The 25569-nt window shown below is 36.6% G+C and overlaps 1 pseudogene; it reads right to left on the bottom strand.

The window, feature by feature from the left end:
• LOC103077318 (fascin pseudogene) overlaps positions 1 to 25569 on the bottom strand; it is a 185295-nt pseudogene that overhangs the window by 135619 nt on the left and 24107 nt on the right.

Genomic DNA, 25569 nt, shown 5'->3' with positions numbered 1-25569 from the left:
GTATGATGCAACTATACTTATTCTTCTGCAGAAGTGACTGTTCTTTTCCCAAAAAGAGTGTTTGTTTTTGGAGATGGTCATCCTTTTCCTAACTCAATCACACCTTCAATAACTTGCAAAAAATTATTACAGTTATAAATGTAATTATAATTAAATTGTAAATTCTAATTATACATTTAAACACAATGGACAGAACCTGCTTAAAAGATGAGAAAGAAAGAGGAGAACATAGATTAACATGTGACATATATATAACATAACAAGAAAAAAATGTAATACATACCTATGTCTTCCTCATTTCTACAACTTACCACAGGATTGTAATTAGTATTTCTTACTTCCTTCTTCCACTATCCATTCTCTGTCCATTTTTCTATAAGCCAACACCTCTATTGTTTGTGGTTATTTACTTGATTCATTGACCCACATTTTCTTCTGAAAAATTCTGAGCCATTACTGGTTCTGCAAGTGTTTAGATACCATCATCTTTCATTAACATTTACTACTTGTGATCAAAGTATTAAATAAAAAACATCCTAAAGATTTCCCTCAGATCTAGATATAACCCTTCATCTTTTTATCAGGAGCATTCCCCCTCAAAGTTCTGCAAAACCTAAGGTGGTTGGGTGGCAGGTTCAATTTTGAAATCACTGGAGTCATTATTTTTCTTCCCTGTGGAAGTATTCCACCTTTATGCAGTAAGCCTTCTATCATAAGAAAATCCAAAGTTGCAGGAACAGGTAGAAAAAACTTTTGGTTTCTGGGCCTCTGTGTTCTGGTAACGTAACACACAGAAAAACTAGGATAATTTCCCTCTGTCAATATTCTTAATTTAATCACATCTGCACATTCTCTTTGCCCTATAAAGTAGCATTCACAAGTCCCAAGGTTAGGAGGTGTACATATTCGGGAGCCATTATTTAGCCTACCACAGTACGTTAGCACTAAGTGATGGCAGTGGCCAGCCTTAGTGAGAAGAAATACATGTTTTTGAACCCATAGATAATCTCCATCTCTGCTCTCAATATAACTTATGAACATGTTACACAGCAAGGGGTAGGGGTGATAGGTAGTAGCATGAAAAGAAGCTGACGTCTGTAGAATGAGTTATCGAGGATACCATTAAATACAGTGCATGTCTTTTGGGTTGACTTTTATGGGGAGTTAAAATAAGACACAAGATCCTCATACTTAATACCCATTACAAGGTGTCCATTCACATACATCTTCCCCAGTTTCTTGTTATTAACATTCCACCTTGTTCTTGCCATTTCACTGATCATTCAGACAGACATTGGTCACTGTTATGGATCAAAGTGGAAACTTATCTCTGGCCATTTCTTCTTTCAAAGACAGGGAATAGCTTGTTATGTTGTGTAAACTTCTCCCACTGGTTTCTCTTCTCCAGTGTATGGCCATGAAGTTGGATTAGACTACTTTTGGGAGATAAAAGAATATCATCTGTATTTTTATTAGTTTTTTTTTCTTTTATCAGTTAATCTATCATAAGGAACTCCTCAGCATTGCATTAAGTATGTATTGAAGGAGATATGACAATTTTACCCATTTAAGAACCATAAAAATCTAAAGCAATTGCTAATGCAAAGTACTTGCACCTCAGTCTCTGATGGAACCCAATATTATATATACCATTTACACTTTGGTGATGGAGTTCTGTTGCCATAGCCTAATTTATAGTTTGGTGGATCAGATAACCTTTCATTCATGATGGGCAACTCAGTTCTCATAAATATTTTGGCATCTCATAGACAAACATTCAGTTTTAACCAAAACCCAGTAGTAAGCCAGTTGCTATTATCAAAAATTATTGCCATATACTTATCTTCAGAAGAAGGAGTGTGCCCTGTGCTCTCTATTCTGGCTTGACAGAATGATCCATATCTGCTGGAGATACTTTGGTCATCAATTAATCAGCTAGGTTATAAAGTCAAAATAAAATTTATTTACACTAATCCTGAACCTGAATCAGTCCTCTCTTGCTTCTCGTAGTGCAATTGGTTATTCGACACACCAAAATGTAGTAGATTTGGTCGCCAAACATATTCCAAGAACATGGAGCATTGTGCCTCTTGTTTAGTTATAGAGTTTGGAAAGTTCAACATCTTGTCCTTCATTTTGAAAAATATATTTTAACATCCCCTACATTGCCATATACCTAGAAACTTCACAAAATGACAAGACCCTTAATTTGTTTCAGCCCATCTTCCAATTCCAGCTCTGTCTCACATGTTTCATAGTAACCATCTAATGTATTTACTTACCTTAAGATGCAGAGAAAAATACAGAAGACAGAGGATATGATGCCACGGATAGACAATCTGTGGTTCAACTATAAACTCTTCAGGGAAACAGGCATCTTTTAAATCTATGATCTCAACCTTTAGCAAGTACATGGAGGAATGAATGAATGAATGAATGATTGCTGAGGTCAATTTGTTCATCATGAAAGTTAACCTGTAAGTATTCTTGGAGAGAAACAGTGGCTTGTTTTTCTAGATTGTCTTCATAGGAACTGGTCTATAGCTTTTGAGTCGATAACTTTATCCTGGTGTTTATCAGTGTAACAATTAACTGATTCAAATTCATGACAGCTCAGGGCTATGAAAAAGCCAAGATGATTTTACTTTCACTTTGACATTTTGTCAATGTCTGTGAATCCAATGCACCTGGGTCAGCAGTTGAGCTGCAGGTTCATTCTGTACATCAAGAGGATTTCACATCCAATTAAGTTGAAGAACCACTGAACCTGAACTCAATTCTTGGTACCTTACCATGTTTTGACTGGGTGAAATGGGCTTTAACCAAGCATTTTAGGCTTCATCTGAGAGCATATCTGACTTTCATCATGTCATCAAATTCCTGGACATTTCTGGAATTTGGGGACCTGTTATTTCTCGGTTTCTTATTTGACTAATTTTTTTTTCTGCCTTCCATTTTGCTTCTTTAATACATACTCTGAGAAGCCAACTGGATTAAAGCATGGTACTTCCTGAGATGGCAGTTTCTTTATTTTCTATTTATTTATTTATTCAATAAATATTTGTTGAGAATCTGATATATGTCAAGCATGGTTATGAGAAGTTATGAAGACCAACAAACTTTCTTCTGTTGTAAAGCTTATATTGCTTATATTTCAATAAGATGTGGCAATGCATTAATAAATGAATAATTGTAAATGTTTAAAATAACATAACAGATAGCTATACATCCTGTGAAGGGATTTAAATTTAGGTGCTGGGATAGAAAGAAACTTGTACTGTCTATTCAGAGAAAGCTCTGTAAGGCAATACATTTTGCAAGGAATCTGAATGAAATAAAGCAAAACTATGTAAAGGTGAGATGAAAGAGCATTCAGACAGAGAGACCAGTGAGCACAGCGTTTAACAAACTTTTCTCTTAAGGGCTAAATATTTTAGGCTTTGTGGGCCAGATAGTCTCCATCATGACCAACTGAACTCTGCTGTAGTAGCACAAAATTAGCCACATCAAAAATATAAAAATGAATGGGTGTCGCTTTGTTCCAATAAAACTTTGCTTACAAAATTAGGTGGTTGACTGTATTTGACTCTCAGACTGTATTTTGCTAACCTTTGAGCTAAACCAAGGGCCCTAAAGTGTAAACAAACTGGACATGTTAGATGAACTCAAAGAATGGTATGATTGCACCCTTATAGATTGGGTGAAAATATTATGAAACAATGAGGAAGTTGCAGCAGTAGTGAGGTCATATAGAAAAAAAAAAATCAAAATAAAGAGATTTGATCATATTTTAAATTTATAATAAACTGTGAAGCTTGATACAGATTCTTACAGTACATGTATCTATAACTCACTGTATATTCAGTGTGCCCTTCTAATCTGATTTTGGGCCTGAACAACTCTTATGCACTGGGACTAGTTCTCCTTTTGGCTTTTAGGAATGATTCTCTTTTATAGAAGTTTAAATCACTCTGGCTACTCAATGAAGAATAGATTGTAATGTGACAAGAAACAAGACATGATGACTTGTTAAGGCTATTCTGATCTTGGAGAGGCAGCAGTGATCTGTGGCTTGAAGTGAGATCCTTGTTCCCTGCTCAGGAATTGAACCTGGGTAGCCTGTATGAACACCAGGAATCCTAGCCACCAGACCCGCAAGGGCTAGAAGCCAGAAGCAAATTTTCCCTGGCTCCTGCCCCCACTGAAAAATGCATTTCTTAAGGAGGCAAAAACTGTAAAAACAGGTACAAAGTTTATTATTAGAAACACAGCACAACAAGAAGTACAAGAGCACACAGAGAAACAGTTTGTTTAGTCAAGACAGAAGCAAGGCAGAGATGCACACCCGGAGAGCAAGGGTGTGGGCGTCCTCCCCAATGAGGAGGAGTGCAGTAAAGAGGAGGTTAAGTCATTCATATAGGGCAGTTCTTCCGGGTCTTTGTTTACCTTTGGCCAATTACCTGGTTTCTTTTTCCACAGCTGCCCTGCCTTAGGGCCCTCCCCAACATGCGTGCATAACTTTTTTCCAAGATGGATTCCAGCCCAGAGGCCTGTGGGAGGGCCCTTGGCATCACATATTATGGGGTGATGCCCTCTCCTTTTTGACCCTCCAAGGAGCCTTTCTTCACATATGCAGCATCTCCTTTGCCCCAAGCATAGGTAATATGTGGCCTCTTGCTCTTTTACTCAAATAGATGTTTGCCCCTCTCTGTTCCCGCCATGACTGTTATCTTAAAGTGTCCTCAGGAGACAAAGCCTGGCTATTTACCCTGTTTCTGTTGTTACATCCATTTTGAAGTGCAAACAGGAGGCTGGTTGCAAATGTGTAACCTGGAGCCCACCTACCTCCTGTCTCAGAAAATGCAAACAGGAGGCTAGTTGTAAGCGTCTGGCCTGAAGCCCATCTTTTTCTTGCCCCAACAAATGTAAACAGGAGGCCAGTTGTACATGCCTAGACTGGAGCCAGTCTATTTCCTGCCTCAATTCCAGTAGTATAGAAAGATGACGGTGACTTAGATTTGGGCAATGTTAGAGTAGATATAAAGATCTGGAATTTGTTTTGGGGGTAGATTCAACAGAATATTATGAAGGGTTGAATGCAAGGAGTGAGGAACAAAGAAATCTGGGATCACATATCAGTATCATCAGTGCAGTAGAATGGTGCTGTTGGGCTGTGAGATGGGGAAAGTCTAAGGATCAGTTATCTTTGAAGTTAACAACAATCAAGAGGTCTGTTCTGGTCCATTTGATTTTAACGATCAACATCATACCTAGAACCAAAAGAGATTTCTAGTTTCATTGCTGATTGAGTCTTTCTGCTTGAGCACTCAAGCCTATACCCTTTAGGTCTTGAATTTGCAGAATTTAGTCTAATACCTAGAATTGCCAAGAAAATAATAGTAAGATATAACAAATGGAACAGTGAAGAGAAAACTGATGCTGAGGTGGGAAAAAGAGAGAAGCCCTTTAGAATTCAACCTAAAATGTCTGCTTACTGTAAAATGGGTCTCACTCCTGTTTTTGGCCATGTTTTTCTACCTCAAAACCCCACCAATATTCTAACTGAGTGTATCTTTAGAGAATGAAGATAGTCTCAAAAGTGCTAGAGTGGGAAAAGTGCTGCTTTTGGCGTTGAGCATGTCAGGGCTTGCCTCCAGTCTCTACCATTAGCCAAGTGACCTTAGGCAAGTTATGTAACCTCCACCTCAATTTTCCTCTGTGTACAGTAAAATTCAATAATTCTTATTCAAAGGACTTTTTGAGAAGATTTAATTGGTTTAGATTAGTTACATTTTTATTCAGTAGTGTTTATGATATCCAAAGCTTTCTCATTTCATTTAGTACAAAATTCAAATTCCTGATTATGGCTACAGAAGGCTTTAAATCAGGCTTCTGTCCACATTACTCACTCCATATCTACCTTTTTTCCTTCTTTTTAAACCACCTTCAACCACAGAGGCTTTTCTCTGCCTCTGGAACACACCAGTGTGATCTCTGTCTCCTAAGCTTTGCATTTCATCTGCTTCATTTTCACATGGCCTGATCCTTCTTGATCTTTAAGATGCCAGCTTAAACGTCACCTACTCAAAGAAGTATAACGTGTCACCTAAACACTCAGTTACAGGATTTTTTTTTCATAGCACTTAATCATTAGCTTAAGTGATTTAATATACTTAATGTTAATATTTTTTTATCAAAAACCAAGCCTAGAACAAAGCCTGTACATGATAGACACTCAGTAATTCTTAGATTGCAAGTAAATTGATTAATTAGCCCCACCATCTTCAATTCAGTACTTGGCACCATAAATAGTCATTACTATTATTATCATTTTTATTATGGTCTCATTTTGAGATAGGATTTCTGAATTCCCCAGTAATCCTCTAAAAAGAATGCCAAGGAAAAATCTCTCAAAGATGCTTTTCTTATTTATTCCTACTTATAAAAAAATGACCTTAGTGGAACTGTCTTCTCTTGTAACAGAAACAAAATATTACTCTAGCAACCTTCAGTTTGATGGAAAGGTGCTCTGGTTTCACACACTTCTGCAGTTATGGTGCCTTAGATGTTTGGGACTTAAATGTTATCTTCCTGGCACAGAAATTTGCCTGCCGTCCCTTGCAAGACAAATTTCCACTAATTTACTCCATTTTTCCTTCCCTCTCTCTTTTCCCTTCTCCTTTCCTTCCTCCCTCCCTGCCTTCCTTCCTTCCTTTATTCTTTCCTTTGTTATTTCCTACTCTTTGCCTTCTTGCCTTTAGTCAGTTCCCAACTAGGTACTCTTCTAAGTCCTAAAGATAGAAAGCAAGACAGAAAGTAATCCTACTCGAATGGAACTTGAATTCAAATATGGAAGGCTGACAATAAATAAACAAACAAGCAAGGGATCCTTGAAGCTCTTTGAGTGAAGAGCCTTCCAGGCAAAAGGGGCAGGAAGTACAAAAACCCTGAGACAGCAGTACGCTTGGCATGTTCATAATGAACAGGGATGTCAGCTTAGTAAGTGGGGAAGTTTTTGGAAATGCTCTTTGAAGATTAACCAGCAGTTGGACCATATAGAGTCCCTATATTTTACTCTAAATATACAAAAAAAAGACTAGCTTTGACAGGGTAATGGCTTAATCTGATTTGCATTTTGACAGGATTGCTCTGGTTGCATGTGGGAGCCACAGACTGTAGGCAGTCGAAGGTAGAAGCAGGGAAACCAAGCAGGAGGCCCCTGTAGTCGTCCAGGTGAGAGATGATGATGGTTTGGTTTGTAGTATAATCATAAAGATAGTGAGCATTGGATATATTTTCAAGGTAGGGTTAACAGAGTTTGCTCAAGGTATAGTTATGGTGTGTGAGAGAAAGAGAAATCAAAGGTGGTTCTACAGTTTGTTTTCTGAGCAACATGGTAAATAGCAGTGCTATTTATTTAGCATGAGTTCAGATTGAAAATTAAGTGTTCAGTGTTGCCATGTTAAGCTTGAGATGTATCAAAGATTTGCGGTTCTATATAAATCTAGAGTTCGGGAGAAAGATGGGGATGCATAAATGTAAGAGTCATCTGCATAGAGATGAGGGTGTTAAAATCCATGGGATTGAATAAAGTCACAAAAGATCTAAATGCAGTTGGAAAAAAAGCCAAAATTTTGATTTTGGGGTGCTCCTGAACTGAGGAGGAAAGTGACTCAATAAAAGAGATGGAGACAAAGAGGCAAGAAGCCATTGAGACTGGAGGAAAACTAAGTGTGGTTTTCTGTCTTGGTAAAAGGAATAAATGTGGAAGGCAAATGCGTGAGGAGAGGGCACTTGATGGTTTCCTTTCTCACTGGGTTCTATTTAACCATGCAGCCTGCATCCCTCCTTCTCACCACACAGGTACTATGGCTAATTGACCTTATGGCAGATTCCATGTTCACTACCAAAATGAGCTGTTGACAGAGGTCCAATCATCTGACAGCTTTATCTGGGTAATGTTACCTCAGTTACCTCTTCTATTAGTTGAGGATAGTATTTATTTTTTTTGTAACTAATCCTACATTAGTCCAATGAGATGATGCATTTCAAAGCTCTTTGAACATTAGAGTACTCTATTAATGTCAGGATTCTTTGCTGTTACTTGTAATTGAAGCCAATTGTAGTGAGGAAAGACAACGAAAAGGAAATGATAAAGGTTGGTTTGTTTCCTTTCTGATTTAAAATGAATCACTGAGGGTATTTAGTTTCTGCTCCCTTTCTTTAACATGAGTTTTCAACTTTGCTACTCAAAAGTTTAAGTCTTATAAAGTGTTTCCTTCTGAAATGCCATGCTGACTGGAATTCAGCAGCAAATAAATATTGCTGTCCTCACTAATTTGAAACAGTATGAGTTTTAAACCTCTAGCTGTGGGAGATTTATTAGGATTACAGTTTTCATCACCATCCCTTCAGTCCATCAAGACAGGTCAAAGCTGTATATAATTTTTTTTTAACTAACAGCAATTTCCATTCTTTTTAGACTATGCTTTCTGAGCCAGCAATATTGTTAGAAACACAAGCTTGAAGTAAATGGAACACATATCCACATATCCTTATAAATATTTTAACCTGACCCCTGTTTGGGAGTGGAATAAAAACTGTTGACTATTTTGTTTTATTGTAACTCTATAAACACAACATATTTCATGGTAAAAAGGAATACTTATTACACATCAAATTATTTGTATGTTTTGTTTTTAAATAGTCCATTTATAATAGCTAAGTTAAAATGAAAATGTGTAATCCTGTCATTTACTCTGAAATGCTGAATATTGCTAAGGCACCCTTTAACTATTGTAACATTCTAAGCAACCTTTCAATGAATTGCCCAATTACTGTATTTATTGATTTAGAGTAATTGGCCTCTGGTAAATGATTAAATGGTCAATAACTTGAATCACATTGCTAGGAGTTTATTAATACTCATGCAAAATGTGTTTCAGAAATACGTTCACATTTATGATGGGTAATGCCTAGAAATAGTTTGAGAAAATTCTAGAATGTTTTGAGAAATACAACTTATGCAACAATAGCCGGCGCTTGAATGACCCGTCTTGTTGGACAGATTTAAATTAATGCTCAAGTGAATATTACTACCTTGCTTAATAGACCAGTCATGATCATGAAATTCTGAGAACAAATTGGATCATTATATAACAAATATATTTTAAAAGGCCCTGATTAATTTTTTCTGAGATCCTACAGTGAATACTTTACTAAGACAAAAAAAAAAAAAAAAAACTCCTGTAAAGCTAATAATGCTAACTAGTAAAGCTAACTAAATAATTGAACAACACCTAATATGGATAAGTTTTCAGTTAATATTTATTCAGTAAGTAAATATGTCTATTATAAAAAACTAAATAGACTAGACATTTTCTTTTAATGATATATCTATATTTATGCTTGGGAATGAATGCTGGATTTTAAGAAAAGTATTTAATGTACTTTGTGAGAGATAATACTTTGTACTAAATAAGACTTGGGAGAAAGCTATTCATTTATCAAGGTTACTTTTTACTCATGTATTTCTTCCCTCTGGAAAAGATTTAGCCTATTTTTTTTTTTTGGCGGTACGCAGGCCTCTCACTGTTGTGGCCACTCCCATTGTGGAGCACAGGCTCCGGACACGCAGTCTCAGCGGCCATGGCACACGGGCCTAGCGCTCCGCGGCATGTGGGATCTTCCCGGACTGGGGCACGAACCCGTGTCCCCTGCATTGGCAGGTGGACTCTCAACCACTGTGCCACCAGGGAAACCCTAGCCTATTTTTTTATTGTAATTTTTGAGATTGCTTTAGGAAAGAAGAAAAAGCTCTGAACCATTTTTGTGGTTTGTGATCCTAAACAAATCTCTTAAATTTTTTATGATTTCTTTGTGGCCTCTGGAAAGTGATTAAAAATCTATGCGATCAAACTCCTCCCACTCATTACACTTTTGCTTACTTTCATAAATTGCTCCATAAATTAAAAATATAAATAGTAACAAAGTTTTTTCTAAGTAATTGACAAAACGCCTTCATATCATATAAGCAGAAAATCTAACACTGCCTTCTGAAGCTGCTTTACAGTTTCTTGAACTGTTCAAGAACTCCAAGCCCTTCTCTGTCAGAGTTAATTGTGAGGCCAGGCAGAAAGGAAAGCAGAGTTTGGACACATATCCATCATTTCTCACTGTCACAGAGAGTCAATGTTGAAGACTAATAGTGCCTCGTCTTATGGACCTTGTCCACCCTTTGACGATGTCAGGTCTATAATGCCATTCGGCCCCTGTGGGCGAATTCACAGGCTCTGAATCTTTCTCTCTCTCTGTCTCTCTCTCTCTCTCTCTCTGGCTCATTTCTCATCCCCATTTTTCCTCAGACTGTAGCATCTTCACCTGATGTCTGGATTCAGGGGGCTCCTCAGCCTCAGCAATGACAGACATCAGCTCTACTCTTCTTCACCCTGACCCTTAAGCCATTGTATTGAGCCTGGGTTACTAGCTTAGTTTTCAACTTTACTCAACATTTTATTTCAGGATACTCTCACTGAGTCATGGTTGTGTTTACCCTGCTTTACTGCAATTTTGCATCCTGGAAAGCAGGAGCTGGTGCCTTTTATTTTAGGAGTTCCTGAGCTTTGAGGCAACTGAGCTCTCTATAAGGTAAGGATCTCAGGCAAACTTATCAAAACTTCCCAAAACCAAACTTGTATCTGTGCTATTACTGGTGAATATTATCTGCACTAGAAGATGTATTCCAAAGAACTCTTAGTCTCCACAATGGGCATTGAATAAAATCCCACAAAGGGATTTTAAGTAAACCCTTCAGTAGGTATTTATTTTTGAATCTTTTGCCTCACAGGTATCATGAGAACTGTTTACATAAAACGTTGTAAATTCTAAAATGTTAGACTTACTAAGATAATTCAACTTCTGTACATTTACATTATCCCAAATGGTATGGTCCACATGGAGAAATGAGTCTTTTGGTCAGTGGTCCTGTTCACCTGCAAATGTGCAGATAGAGTCTACGCAAGTACATAAAATGATGACTTTGTAATTAGTAAAAGATGAAATATACGCCTAATCTTATTTATGTTATCATTTTTAGTGTTTTAATTTTATTATAATTTTAATCCAATTAAATTATTTTAAATATCAAAGGGATGATTTAAAATAATTATTTTCTTAGTGAGTTAATCTATTTTTTAAATTCCAAAAATATATTAAATAATTCTTGCAAAATGTTAAAAAATTTTGGATCCAAACAAATCAAAATTGCCAGTATGCTAATAAGCAGGCTTTACAACAAACAACCCAAAGTTACTTCTTTCTTGTTTTAAGTAGTGATTGTATGTGAATGCACATTAAACTTAAATATATCATAAATGGTTCAAAAATACTAGTGAGAAGAATAATAAATATTTCCCTAATGTACATATATGACTTTAGCCTCATCCTCATGTTGGAAAATGCCCCTCAGGGTTTTATAAATTCATCCTATTATTTTTGTCCCCCACCCTAATATTTCACCCACACACTTTCCTTTCTTATTTTTATTAAGAAGAATATACTCATTACTCTGTTTCTGGGTGAAAGTATACCTGCTAACCCTCTTCTAATACTCTCCCTATGTGCACCCTCTACTTCTGGCAATTGAATGAGATAAATTTCTGCCACAGACTGCATATCTCTTGGGATGGGACAAAATGTTCCTGGGGATACGAAAAGACTTTTTTTTTTTTTTTCTCTTTTTGTCAGGTAAAAAGGGGAGGACATGTAAAGACATCAAAAGATCAATGGAATCTCCCCAGTATTCTTGAAAATGAGCCACCTTCCTTTGCTTGCTTTATTATGCCTTCTCTTCTGTTAAAAGGTTAAAATGTGGTCTCCTTTCCCAGACTTTCTTCTTTTATCTGCTATCTAGTATAAAATGGTGTGTAGTATAGAGGTAATATCATTGAACAAAAGGATTAAATTTGAATTCTCATCTCACTATTTACTATCTCATTTGTTTTACCTTTAGTCTCTTCATCTCACTAGATGATGTTACTACTTCCTCATTATGTAAGGCTCTTGCACTGGATGTCACCTCCTCATTATATGATGACGTTAATTGTGAAAATTTATATTAAAGATACTGGTCCATGGTTAATGTTCAATGAATGTTAGCTGAATATAAATAGGTATTGGTAAATAGGTATGTAAGTGAAGTTGGATGCATTTGAAAAGAAATTATTGTTTGAATTGTGAGTCTTGACAGGTTACTAATCACTTATTTTGCTGAATTTTAAGTCAATTTAAGCTGGAAATAAAGATGTAAAGCTGAACCAGTTGGAGGGAACAAGGTCTCATAACTACTTTTCTAGTTCAAGTTCTCTTTGCCATGATACTTACCCTGATACTTAGACTTGTTAATAAGTCTCTAATATTTATAACATTGTGCTAAGTATCATGGGAAAGAGAACTTGAACTAGAAAAGTAGTTATGAGACCTTGTTCCCTCCAACTGGTTCAGCTTTACATCTTTATTTCCAGGGCTTTCGTGCTTAGTTCTGTTTCCTTAACTGTTAACAATTTGAGCTTAGGGACTGTATTTCTTCCCCTCTTTTATCCCCAGAATTAGTTAAATAACGTATTCTCAATAAATATTTATTAAAAGAAGGAATAGTTGAATAAAGCAGGAAGAGTTTAAGGGAGTTACTAACTCAGGATGGATGTGAGTGGCTACTTAGGCAAAGCTGATGTGTCTCAAGATTTCTTCCCCAAAATACCTGAAATTTTTTCTCTGCCATGAGTTTTGGTATCCAGTTCTATCATTTACAATTCTATCCAATTTTCTCAATTACAAATGAAACACAATCTTTTAAAATAAAGGTACCTGAGAGGAAACTGAAGGTTACTATTCTTCTCATGTCAATAACAAATGAATGATTTTGTGTCCATTTGCTTCCCCAAGCTCTAGGCTCCAAAAGTATTTATTGTAATTAAAATAAAATTAGTTTGTTTTCTTCCCACACTTCACTAAACTTACCTGAACCAATGCAATGAGAGTATGGGGAGAATATTTAAGACTCATTTGAGATCCTTGAAGGAATTGTATGGGATTTTCAGTGAGCCTGAGCGAGCTACGACATTTAATTAATTAAAGATAGCTGAAAATATTTTATAACATAGATTTTGCCATCCAGAACCAAATTATCATTAAGAACATGAATCCATGGAAAACAAAAATATGTTCTATATTTTTAGTTATTTTGGATTGTTTAGAACAGGACCTTTATATATATATATATTTTTTTTTTAACACAGACATAAAGTTATGTTGAGCTTTAGTGAATGGGGCAATATACATTATGAGATAATTAATTGTAAAAAGGAAAATCAGTGGTAAAGAAGTAAATAGTTATTGGTAAACTAAAATATGCTGAGAAGTTTCCCATTATTTCATTTAATTATAACTATTCTATAGCAGAGGAAAGGGAACTTGAGAGAGGAGGTAAAGCTGATAAATGCCAAAGCCAGAATTTGAAACCAGGTCTCTAAGTCCATCTCAGAATTGTTCCATTGCACCATAACTATATTCATCTATTCATCAGATTTACTGGGTGACATCTTCATGTCTGACAGTGTCCGGGTAGAGTAGTAAACAACACAAAAAATGTTATTCTTGTGGAGCTTAGATTTCAATGAAGGGAGAGAAATTACACAAATAAATACACAAATAAATATGTACTTACATGTTGCAACCCATTATTTGAAATAAAAAGATAAGTTGGTGAGAGAGAAAATGGATTCAATTAATTTAAGTGATAGTAAAAAATGAGCATTTCCCAGTCTTAATGATGAGATTGGAGTGGTCAAGAAAGGCTTCTTGGGCAGGCTTGATGGTGAAGATAGAATTTGAGCCAGTTCCTGAAGGATGAGTATGATGTAGATAGACTAAAGGGAAAGAAAAAAATTGTATAAGGATTAATCCTTAAAAGATCCATGGGTGTAAATGAGCTTGGTGCTCTGTGGAGTCTGGGAGGGCTTTGCATGAGCTTGGCCATTTAGCTGGCTGCCATATCAAAGCAAAAGGATTTTAGAGATTTTGCCTGAACTTGCCTGGCAATCCCTCCTCTGGATGCCCTTATACCATACAGTAAAGCAGCTGACACTGGCTCACCCCCATCTTACCTCCCTTTAGTCAGTTTTTAATCAAGGTTTCCTGGAACCTGTCCCTTCCATCTTCAGAGTTCTTCATGGCATTTTCTGAGGGCCCTTTTCTCACAGCTTGAAAAGAAACAGATAAGCTCTAATTTGACTTCCACCAAATAGTTCCATTATCCACTAAGCATTTGGAAAATGTTTATTTCATGGATTATATTCCATAGAACTTCATGGAATATATTCCATGGAAAAAATAAATTTGGAAAGCACTGTACGTTATACCACCCTCTGAGATCACAGTCTCCAGTAATATATATATATATATATATATATATATATATATATATATATAATATATTGATCAAAGGGCCAGCAAAAATCATGTTTAATTTTCTGCAGCACGGAATTTTCTCCAAGTGCATTTGATCGTGGAACACTTTCCTGTTGCTGTTGAGGTTCCTTAAGAATTTTACCTTCTAACTCATAGTTTAGGAAAAGCGGCTTCAACCTCACCACATAAAACATAATACATAGAACTCTCCCTAAAGAAGGCATTGTGCTTCTTAAATTACCACTAGACAAAATCAGATAGGAGTAAGCAGCTAATACTTCATCCACATTGACATTTTGTTGGCATGTAATCAATTTACATGACACTGAAAAGCTATTCATACGTTTAATCTCATCTCTCATTTTTGTATTACTTTATTTGGACTCCCTATTAGTCAATTATTAGAAAACCAATCCTATCGGGGGAAAAGTCTGTGTACATTTATTTCACCTTTAAAGCTGTCCTAAGAGTAAAGCCTAAGTATAACTATCAAAAATATATCTCATGCTTCCCAGGTGGCGCAGTGGTTGAGAATACGCTTGCCGATGCAGGGTACACGGGTTCGTGCCCCGGTCGGGGAAGATCCCACGTGCCGCGGAGCGGTTAGGCCCGTGAGCCATGGCTGCTGAGCTTGCGCGTCCGGAGCCTGTACTCCGCAACGGGAGAGGCCACAGCAATGAGAGGTCCGCATACCGCAAAAACAAAACAAAACAAAAAAAACAAACAAAAAATATATCCCTGTATCTTCTTAATTTCTACCTTCAAAATACATTTTTGGATTAGTATTCTCTTCTACTACTTATCTTGTCTAACATTTTTAGGAATGGACAGTTTTTGACAAATTAAGCTTAAACTTTCTTTTCCAATGTGTAAATTAATTCCAGTTATTAATCATGTCTTCTTAATCAAGTTTTCTTCCCTTTAGCCATATATATATATATAACCTTGTAAAATAGTTTAAGCATTTTCTTGAAGTGTAGTCATTGATATATCTCGGTTTTATGTTAAAAATTTACTTTCTTCCAAAGTCATGGAGTCTCGGGATCCAATGAACTTGGTAATACTTGCTTTGTTTTATGTCTTGAGGTGTCCCCTAGGTTGCCCTGGACTTCATACACTCCATGCTGGGATCATCTGTTCTTTATTCTAATTTGAGTTTTCCACCTCTTCTTTTGCTTCTGAAGTTTGTTTTATAATAAACACACCACCACTTTGAAACGCTTGGAGAAATTAAAGTTTTTGATACGTTTTTCTTTACTCTGTCAGAATTAGTTGTGTACTATGTTATAAATTCTTTCTAGTACATATTTGGGTGAAACAATTAGAGAACTAATATGTGCTGAGACAGGAACAGTGATAGTGATTTTACTCAAGAATAATCCAGAGCTCTTCCTAATACTTTGAAATAATATAGTTGTAAATCTGGGGCCCAAAAGTAACTTGTCCAATATCCTACAGCTAGTAGAAGCAGAGCTCAGCTTGGAACTCAGATTTGTCTGAGTCCAAGTACGTACTCATGCTTCTCTACCACAAAACCTCATTTCATTAATAAAGTGTTAAGGAAGCCTGAGCTTGGTACTAATACATTCACATGTTACTTGTCATGACTTTCCAGATGATTCCTTAATAAACCAGTTAGGATCACAGTGGCTAAATGTTATGCCAAGTATAGGTATGTACATAAAGAAAGAAAAAAAAAAAAGCTGTTGTTTTAAAAAGACAAAAGTGATATCATCTTTACCAACAGAAATTAGCTAATGGCTAAATATGGCAATTTGTGTTTGAAGCACAGTACGTTTGGATTAGCAAATGCATGGTTTTGGTTTAGCTGACTTCTTTTCTATTTGGGGTAGGTTATCCTGTTGTTTTCTTAACTAGGTGCATGTGTGTGTGTGTGTGTGTGTGTGTGTGTGTGTGTGTGTGTGTGTGTATTTAAGAAAGACAAAAGAAAATACCATCAGATAGCACTTTTTAATAAATGAGAAAATATATATGGCTTTTAAACTGTCTTGAAAGAAAGACAAATGAAGAGATATTCTCAGCTTAATCTATAACTAAAATATCACTCTCATTTTTACTAATCTCTTTTTAATCACTTTGGTCAATAACGATAGATACAATTTATTTGTTTGTATTTTCACTCAACTTATATTAGTTGAGTGATTACTATAGGCCAGACACTATTCTGTGTATTAGGAACAAGGCTCAAATAAGATTGAAGTGGTCCTTGCCCTCATGAAGTTTATTGTAAAGGCTTTGGAGACAAACAACAAAATTATAAAGAACTTACAGATTGTGAAAAGTGATACACAGCTGTTATACTAGAAACTAAATTGTTGGGGATGACATTTAAGCAGAGACTTGCAGAATGAGAATGACTTTAGTCATGCAAAAAGCTCACTGAAAACAGTTCTCAGTCAGAAGGAACAGCAGGTGCAAAGCCCTAGGTCAGAAACCATCTTGGCGTGTTTAAAGCACATAAACATCTTGGACTTCAGTGAGGAAGAACAGAAGCAATAAGAAGGTAAAAAATAGCATTCCAGATCCTGTAGGTTCTGGTAGGCTATAATGAAATGTTTTAGTTCTCTTTTACATGCAATGGACACCTCCAAATGTTTTTAAGCAGAAAAATATGATCTGATTTACATTTTATAAATATTACTCTGAATATTGAAATATAGAAATATAGAAAGTTGACTACAGGAAGTATGGCATAAACGTCCTGATTATAGGATGTATGGCATAGTTTCAACCTAATACAGCTGACACTTGAAAAACACGCATTTGAAATGCAAGGGTCAACTTACACGTGGATACTTTTTAATAAATACACTACAGTGCTACATGATCCATGATTGGTTGAATCCACAGATGTGGAACCCATGGATATTAAGGGCAGACTGTAAAGTTATTTGCGAATTTTCAACTGCTTGGGGGTTGACGCCCCTAACACCCGTGTTGTTCAAGGCTCAAACATATTCCATTTTTCGTATTTCTTGGAGTTGAATAGGGCCATGTCACTGGTGGGCTTAGTTAGCAAAACTCTCTTGAGTAATTCTCCAGTCCCTCACGTCTCATGCCACAGCAATGGAGGAGGCTGAGTATTCCAGATGCTGCTTCTGAAAGATGGATGAGACTCAGTCAGCCTGCAACTCTAAATGACTGTACGCAGCAGGAGACCTTGCAAATCTGTAAGAGCATGAACTAAATACCAGTTGGGTTAAGCCACTGCAGTTCTGAGATTGTTTGTAACCACAGCATAACCAAACAGATTACGGGTTATACGGAGAGCAATGTGGAAAGAGGAAAGCAAGATAAATGTCGTTAGTCCACGTGAGAAACAGTATTACCTTAAATTACAGGTGGTTGCAGTGTACAGAGATCAAATTGAAATGGATTTGAATTCCATTCTGTAGGCAAAGCAGACAAAACCTGTGGGTGGATTGAAATTTCTAAGTGTCTTCTGTGGGGAATGAGTATATCTTACGAATTGTCTGTTGGAATTTCAAACACACTACCACAGTGTTCTCAGCTATCACCTCTGTTGCAAAAGCTGGAAGCCTGGAAACTCCAGACTCTCTTGCCAGAGGATTCCAGTTTATGCCCTGCAAATGAAAAGCTCTTGCTAAAGATTTGATAAAGACTATAGAAATGGAGAGTTGCTTTGGCTTCAGTGGGGAGGTGTGAGGGCTTTGGAAGATGGCAGATGGAAGATTTTGCCAGTAGATTTCAGGTGTCAAGATGTGAATCAGCCTACTTGATGCCGAGAGGATTGTTTGGAGTTGTCAGTGACTTCTGCATTTCATGATTCCCAGAAAGTTTAGCAGCAACTTTTCTTATCTTTACTACCCCAGCTCACCCAATAGTTTCATAGGCCTCTACTTCTTTGTATTAAATCCCTTCTTCATGAAAATACCTAGAGTATCTTATTTTCCATCCAAAGTATTCATTATCCAGTATATTGTAGTGTATCTTCTGTTTTCTAACAAGTCATCTCAGTAATCAGAAGAAACTGCAGGTCAGAAAGTTAAGGGCATTGTCGAAGATCTTTTCATCATAATTGATATAATTGGTCCATAAACCCAGTTTATAATTTGTAATTCATAACTTGCACTCTTTGTATTATAGCATGCCTCCCTAAATCTTAATATTCTTCTCCACAAAATGGAATTTAAACAATTCCCTTGTAATCTTAGAGCCTGTGATTGACACTATCACAATTTATGCATTCTTACTCCAGCAAAGGCATTTCTGCTAATAAGGATAATGACGCCTACTGGTGCATCTTGGAACATTTTTATTTCAGCCTCTTTTCCATCTGATTGTCATTTAGCATAAAGCTACCAAATCAGATTTTATAATTTGAAACTCTTTGAATTTGCTCGTTTAGCTTGCAGGTAAATGATACTATGCAGAACTGCTGTTACGAATCCAATAACACCACAGTGGGAAATGAGAAAATAGACATTATTGAAGAAGTGAGAGAAAAGGGTTTAAATAACTGATTTTTGAGTCAAACATCTTTCATCACAGAGAGAGGAACGTTAGGGAAATGCCTAAGGTAAGCAAAATGTTACAGCTGTGGATTTTTTTTTTTTTTTCAAAGATATTTTACCCAAATGTCCTGGGAACATATTTTTTTTTTAACTTATCAAAATAAACTAACTTTACTCCTTCTTATTCATATTCAAGAATGTCCTTTTCATTTATGACAAGCTACAGGTATAAATAGAATTGGCAGCCACTTAGTTAGAAATAGTTGATTAAAAAAGATAAAGAGAAGCAGATACACAAACAGATACCATGAGTAAACTGAGCACATGAGTACATATATAGAGGAAAATACACTATTTTTTAGGTTTCACTGAGTAAAAAATATCTTTGCATACCACACTCCCTAATAAACTTTGAAGTCTTAAATCAAGTGAAATTATTTAAATCTAGTTCTATTATCCACAGCATAAACAGTGTATTTGTCTGCTCAGGCTGCCATAACAAAATACTGCAGACTGGGTGAATTAAAGGACAATTTATTTCCTCCAGTTCTGAAGACTGGAAATTCAAAGTCAAGTTGCCATCAGGGTTGGTTTCAGTGAGGCCTCTCTCCCTGGCTTGCAGATGGCTACCTCCTCACTGTGTCCCATATGGCCTTTCCTCTGTGCACTTGGAAACAGAGACACCTTTGGTGTCTCTTCCTCTTCTTATAAGGACACCAGTCCTACTGAATGAGAGCCCCACCCTTAGGACCTCATTTAACCTTCAGTTACTCCTTAAAGGATCTATATCCAAATATAGTCATGTCAGGTGTTAGAGTTTCAATATATAAACCTTGGAGGGACACAATTCAGTCCAAAATGTACACATAGCAAGAACTCAATAAGTATGTGTAGAAATGAATTTGATACTAATAAATTACAGATGGGAATTATGATTTATATCATCATATCAATTTCTTTTTTTTTTAATAATACACAATGTATTTATTTATTTATTTATTTATTTATGGCTGTGTTGGGTCTTCGTTTCTGTGCATGGGCTTTCTCTAGTTGTGGCAAGTGGGGGTCACTCTTCATCGCGGTGCGCAGGCCTCTCACTATCGCAGCCTCTGTTGTTGCGGAGCACAGGCTCCAGACCCGCAGGCTCAGTAATTGTGGCTCACGGGCCCAGTTGCTCCATGGCATGTGGGATCTTCCCAGACCAGGGCTCGAACCTGTGTCCCCTGCATTGGCAGGCAGATTCTCAACCACTGCGCCACCAGGGAAGCCCCATCATATCAATTTCTAAGTAGGCATTACGAAGTATCTTTCTAAAATATAGACAAGAATACTTCTTCAATTACAAAGTGAGAGGGATAAAGAGAAAATGTCATTTTTATGCTTTAACAGAAACTTTTTTTTGCATTTTATTTTGTTTATTTTTTATACAGTAGGTTCTTATGAGTTATCTATTTTATATACATCTGTGTATACATGTCAATCCCAATCTCCCAATTCATCCCACCACCCCCACACCCCCGCCACTTCCCCCCCATGGTGTCCATACGTTTGTTCTCTGTATCTGTGTCTCAATTTCTGCCCTGTAAATCGGTTCATCTGTACCATTTTTCTAGGTTCTACATATATGCATTAATATACAATATTTTTTTTTCTCTTTCTGACTTACTTCACTCTGTATGACAGTCTCTAGATCATCCACGTCTCTACAAATGACCCAATTTCATTCCTTTTTATGGCTGAGTAACATTCCATTGTATATATGTACCACATCTTCTTTATCCATTCATTTGTTGATGAGCATTTGGTTGTTTCCATGACCTGGCTATTGTAAATAGTGCTGGAGTGAACATTGGGGTGCATATGTCTTTTTGAATCATGGTTTTCTCTGGGTATATGCCCAGGAGTGGGATTGCTGGGTCATATGGTAATTCTATTTTTAGTTTTTTAAGGAACCTCCATAGTGTTCTCCATAGTGGCTGTATCAATTTACATTCCCACTAACAGTGCAAGAGGGTTCCCTTTTCTCCACACCCTCTCCCACATTTGTTTTTTGTAGATTTTCTGATGATGCTTATTCTAACTGGCGTGAGGTGATACCTCACTGTAGTTTTGATTTGCATTTCTCTAATAATTAGTGATGTTGAGCAGCTTTTCATGTGCTTCTTGGCCATTTGTATGGCTTCTTTGGAGAAATGTGTATTTAGGTCCTCTGCCCATTTTTTGATTGGGTTGTTTGTCTTTGTAATATTGAGCTGCATGAGCTGTTTATTTGTTTTAGAGATTAATCCTTTGTTTGTTGATTCATTTGCACATATTTTTTCCCATTCTGAGAGTTGTCTTTTCATCTTGTTTGTAGTTTCCTTTGCTTTGCAAAAGCTTTTAAGTTTCATTAGGTCTCATTTGTTTATTTTGTTTTTATTTCCATTACTCTATAACAGAAACTTGGTCAAAGTTTCTCCTTCTATTTTTAGTCACTGAATTTGTCCAGGTGTCATATGATGCACACACTTAAGTAGAAAAAAAGAGTACCCATCAAGACTAGAACAGGGCAATATACTCCAAAACAAGGTGAAGTGTACAGCACAGGTTGTGAGGGCTTCTTATTTTCCTGTAAGGAAATGTTCTCCTCTGCACACCTCAGTACTAGGTCATAATATTCATACTGATATATTTAGGCAGAAGTGTACTGATATCTGTAATGTGTGTTGAAATGATCTCAACATAGGATAGATTAATGAATGGATAGAAGGACAAAAAAAAAACCTTAATGGTTGACTCTGAGTAATAGGTATATGGATGCTTAAGGTAAAATACTCACAACTTTTTTGTATGTTTGAAATTCTTTATAATTAAAACTTTAGTGAGAAAACATTTAGGAAAGAGAATAAATTTTTGTTCTACAATTTTACTTATGTATATTCAAAACATACACACATAAAACATTACATATTATACCACAATATTAAAGAACATAAGGGAAACAAGTCAAAGTGGGTGCTTATTTCTGGGAAGGAACAATAGAGGTAAGAGGGGATGATAAGGAAAAAACTTTGAATTTCTTTATAAAGACTGGAGGTGACCAAGGTCAATGAACTGAGCAGTGTGATTAGATTAACTCTTTCTTTTTTATTAATTAATTCTATTTTATTTATCTTTGGCTGTGTTGGGTCTTCATTGCTGCGTGCAGGCTTTCTTTAGTTGCCGCAAGTGGTGGCTACTCTTCATTGTGGTGCGCTGGTTCCTCATTGTGGTAGTTCCTCTTGTGCAGCATGGGTGCTAGGTGCACGGGTTTCAGTAGTTGTGGCTCATGGGCTCAGTAGTTGTGGCTCACAGGCTCTAGAGTGCAGGCTCAGTAAGTTGTGGTGCACAGACTAAGTTGCTCTGCAGCATGTGGGACCTTCCCAGATCAGGGCTTGAACCCGTGTCCCCTACATTGGCAGGTGGATTCTTAACCACTGCACCACCAGGGAAGCCCTAGACTAACTCTTTATATCTGAGATAAAATAAATTTTGTTTTGAAAACAAGTGAGGGATAATGTTGTACAGAGCAAGCATCACGTGCTTCCTTCTATATTATGTAATCAAATCACATGTGGGAAAGGATGGTTCATCCACCTTGGTGTGGATTAAAATGACATGACTGCATATTCCAGGAATCAGCTATCTCTGTGATAGTTCAATTCTAATTCTGGTTCTGCATGAAAACATTTATATCTCTGTGTACACTCCATATTAAATAGATAACAAAAAGAAATATGGTTTCTCTAATGAAGTCAGAATACCAATATTCAGTCTTGCATTGCTGTGTGACTTTTGTACAATCACTTGAACACCTAGTTCTTAATGTCCTCTTGTGCAGAACAGGAGGAAAATGATCAAATACTTCCTCCAATTCTTTTTTCTAGATGTATCATTTTCTGGGGAAGCACTAGAACAGAGTAATTGCAAAAGTTTTAAGCTAGGCAATTTCTAATACCAGTTCTGTCACATGTTTATTGTGTAACTATGGGAAAATTACTCAATTTCACACAGCTTGTTTCCTCATCTGTAAAATGGAACAAAAAGCATTCTGGCTGGGATAGTCATTAGGATTAAATAACAATAAAGGCAAGGCACTTAGTAGTAGATCCATCATATAATATGCCTACAAGAAAGGTTTTTGCTCATAAAAATTTCAATCTAATTTTTCTCTGTGAATAGTTTTCCCAGATCATCAAAAACTCATTAGCCTTTTAACTTATATCTGATTTGAACATGCCTTGGAAAACTCAATAAATGCTTGGTATTAGCAGTTCATTAGATATCATTTTTCTCCTGCTTAATATAAGTGGAACCCTTGTTCTGATTCTCCTGACAGATGCTAAAATCCCAAAGAGAGGCTTGTTCAACATCCAGCCAATTGGAACATTTCTTAGTTCCAACTGCAATGTTAAAACGTACCAAGCAAGCAAGCATTTGCTTAACAAGAAGCTCAAAGCATTTGTTTGCAGTCACTGTCACTGGAGTCCTGTAACAATCTTTCTGCCAAAACTAACTCATTCTGTCCCAAACTCCTGCCCCAATCTTCCCATGCTTCCTCCTCTCTTAATTTTTTTTTCTTTTACATTTTTCTTAATTTAGTTTTAAAATACAAGAACTGTTTTATCAATAGTGTGCTTTATGTAATTTCCCCCCACCCCCCACCCCGGTGTTGGGAGAGTGCTGACTGGAAACTGACAGCTAGGCACTGGAAGCCAAAAATTTTTTTTGTTATATTTTTGGTTCTGTTATTAAGTAGCTAGGTAGACCTTCATCTATCACTCATCCTCCATGGGTTTAACAATCTCTGTCCCTGTCTTTGAAAAGCAGACCCATTGTAATGTGCGCTGAAAAAGAGTCTTTTTTTCTCAACTGACACTTTTGTGCAAAATATAAGGGTCATATTTATTTCCACTTCTTGCTGCCCTTGCAGCATTGTAAGCCACAATTGATGAAGGAGCAACACTCTGTGATCTGATATAATTTACTGTGAAACCACTATCCATTTTTGACATGTAAGCTCTTCTTGCCAATTTGCAATCTGCTTATAGACTGTCCAACTGTGGTGTCAAGCAATTATTTTGTGGGCCATTGTGAATTCCCTAACCTGGCTGTTCTCTATGTGATTTGATTAAAAGGGTAGCTTGGGGCCATATACATACCCTTCTTAACAATGAACAATTAGGTAGAGAGCTTTTGAGCATAAATGGTGTGACTTTAAGGACCTAGGACAGCCCTTCTGTCTTTTTCTTTCTTCCTTAAGATAACTCTCTGAATGTTGGTACTCCAAATCAATTTAACAGGTAGGAAAAGTATTTTGTTGCATAGTTAGACATTAGTATTTAAAAGTAAATGCCTGTGAGTTAACTAAGACCATTGAGCTAAGTTAGTTCTTGCACTGGGTTGAACAGTGTCACCTCCCCCAACTCTAGCCGAATCATATCCTTCCTGGAGCCTCAGAATGTGATTTTACTTGGAAATAGGGTCATTGCAAATGTACTTAGTTAAGTAAAATGAAATCATAGTGCAATACGGTGGACCCTTAATCCAATATAACTAGTGTCATTTTAAGAAGAGAAGAGACACAGAGGCATGCAGGGAGAATGTCATGTGACAACAGAGGCAGAGATTGGAGTGATGTATCTACAAGCCAAGGAACACTGATCATTATGGCAATACCAGAAGGTAAGATAAAAGCATGGAACAGATTTTCCCCTAAAGCTTTGAGTGAAAGCTTGCTGACGCCTTGATTTAGGCCTTCTCGCCTCCAGAACTGTGAAACAATAAATTTTTTTGTTTTAAGGCACCCATTTTGTGTTAATTTGCTACAGCAGCCCTGGGATACTCATATAGACCTATTGTAAATTGAGATTTTGTTGACCTAAGGGCACTGAAACTTAGGGTGAAGGAGCATTGAGAAAGGAATGGATATAATCTAAAACAGCCCTTTATCTTATTACTTAGTAGCTTACCAAAGCCTTCTAGAACTGGAGAGATTCTAATGTAAGTTCTACAAATGAGATTTTGCTTTTCTCTCCCTTTCATTTCTATCTTCTCTGCTTCTTCCCCACTCTCATGTGAGCTCCATAGCCTTCATCCATTTCCTGTTAGAATCACCATGTGTCATGTTTTAAAAACTACTTTATTTATGTCTCTGTAATTGTTTGAGCTAACAAATGTAAGTGTCCCCATGGCCTCACTGATTAGTAAAACCCTTCAAACAAAATAATGTTCTTTGTTAGGTTATTGACCATAACATAAATGTGAAGAACATAATAAATTAGAGTATTGTGCACATGACATTTTGAAGAAACAATTTTCAGCAGCCATTTTCATGTAGACAGTTTCAGGTAACCTAAAAAAAAAAAAATAGAGTTTATCTGATTAGTCTTTTAAATGTTTTAATTTGCACAACAGATAAGCTCACCTCTATCCTGAGTCTTTTCCCATTCCTAATCTCTGCCAACCATCTGTGATCCTCAGCCAGACAGTAACATGGGATTGAATTCAGGACTGGGTGAGGGATGATGCTTTTGTTGGGTGTTGGTGGCCTGTCATATATACAATCAGACCAGAGTGAGCATCAGAG

Source organism: Lipotes vexillifer, unplaced genomic scaffold (assembly GCF_000442215.2).
Source record: "Lipotes vexillifer unplaced genomic scaffold, Lipotes_vexillifer_v1.1 scaffold842, whole genome shotgun sequence".
In the NCBI taxonomy this organism is placed as follows: domain Eukaryota; kingdom Metazoa; phylum Chordata; class Mammalia; order Artiodactyla; family Lipotidae; genus Lipotes; species Lipotes vexillifer.
This window is presented reverse-complemented; position numbering and strand designations above follow the sequence as displayed.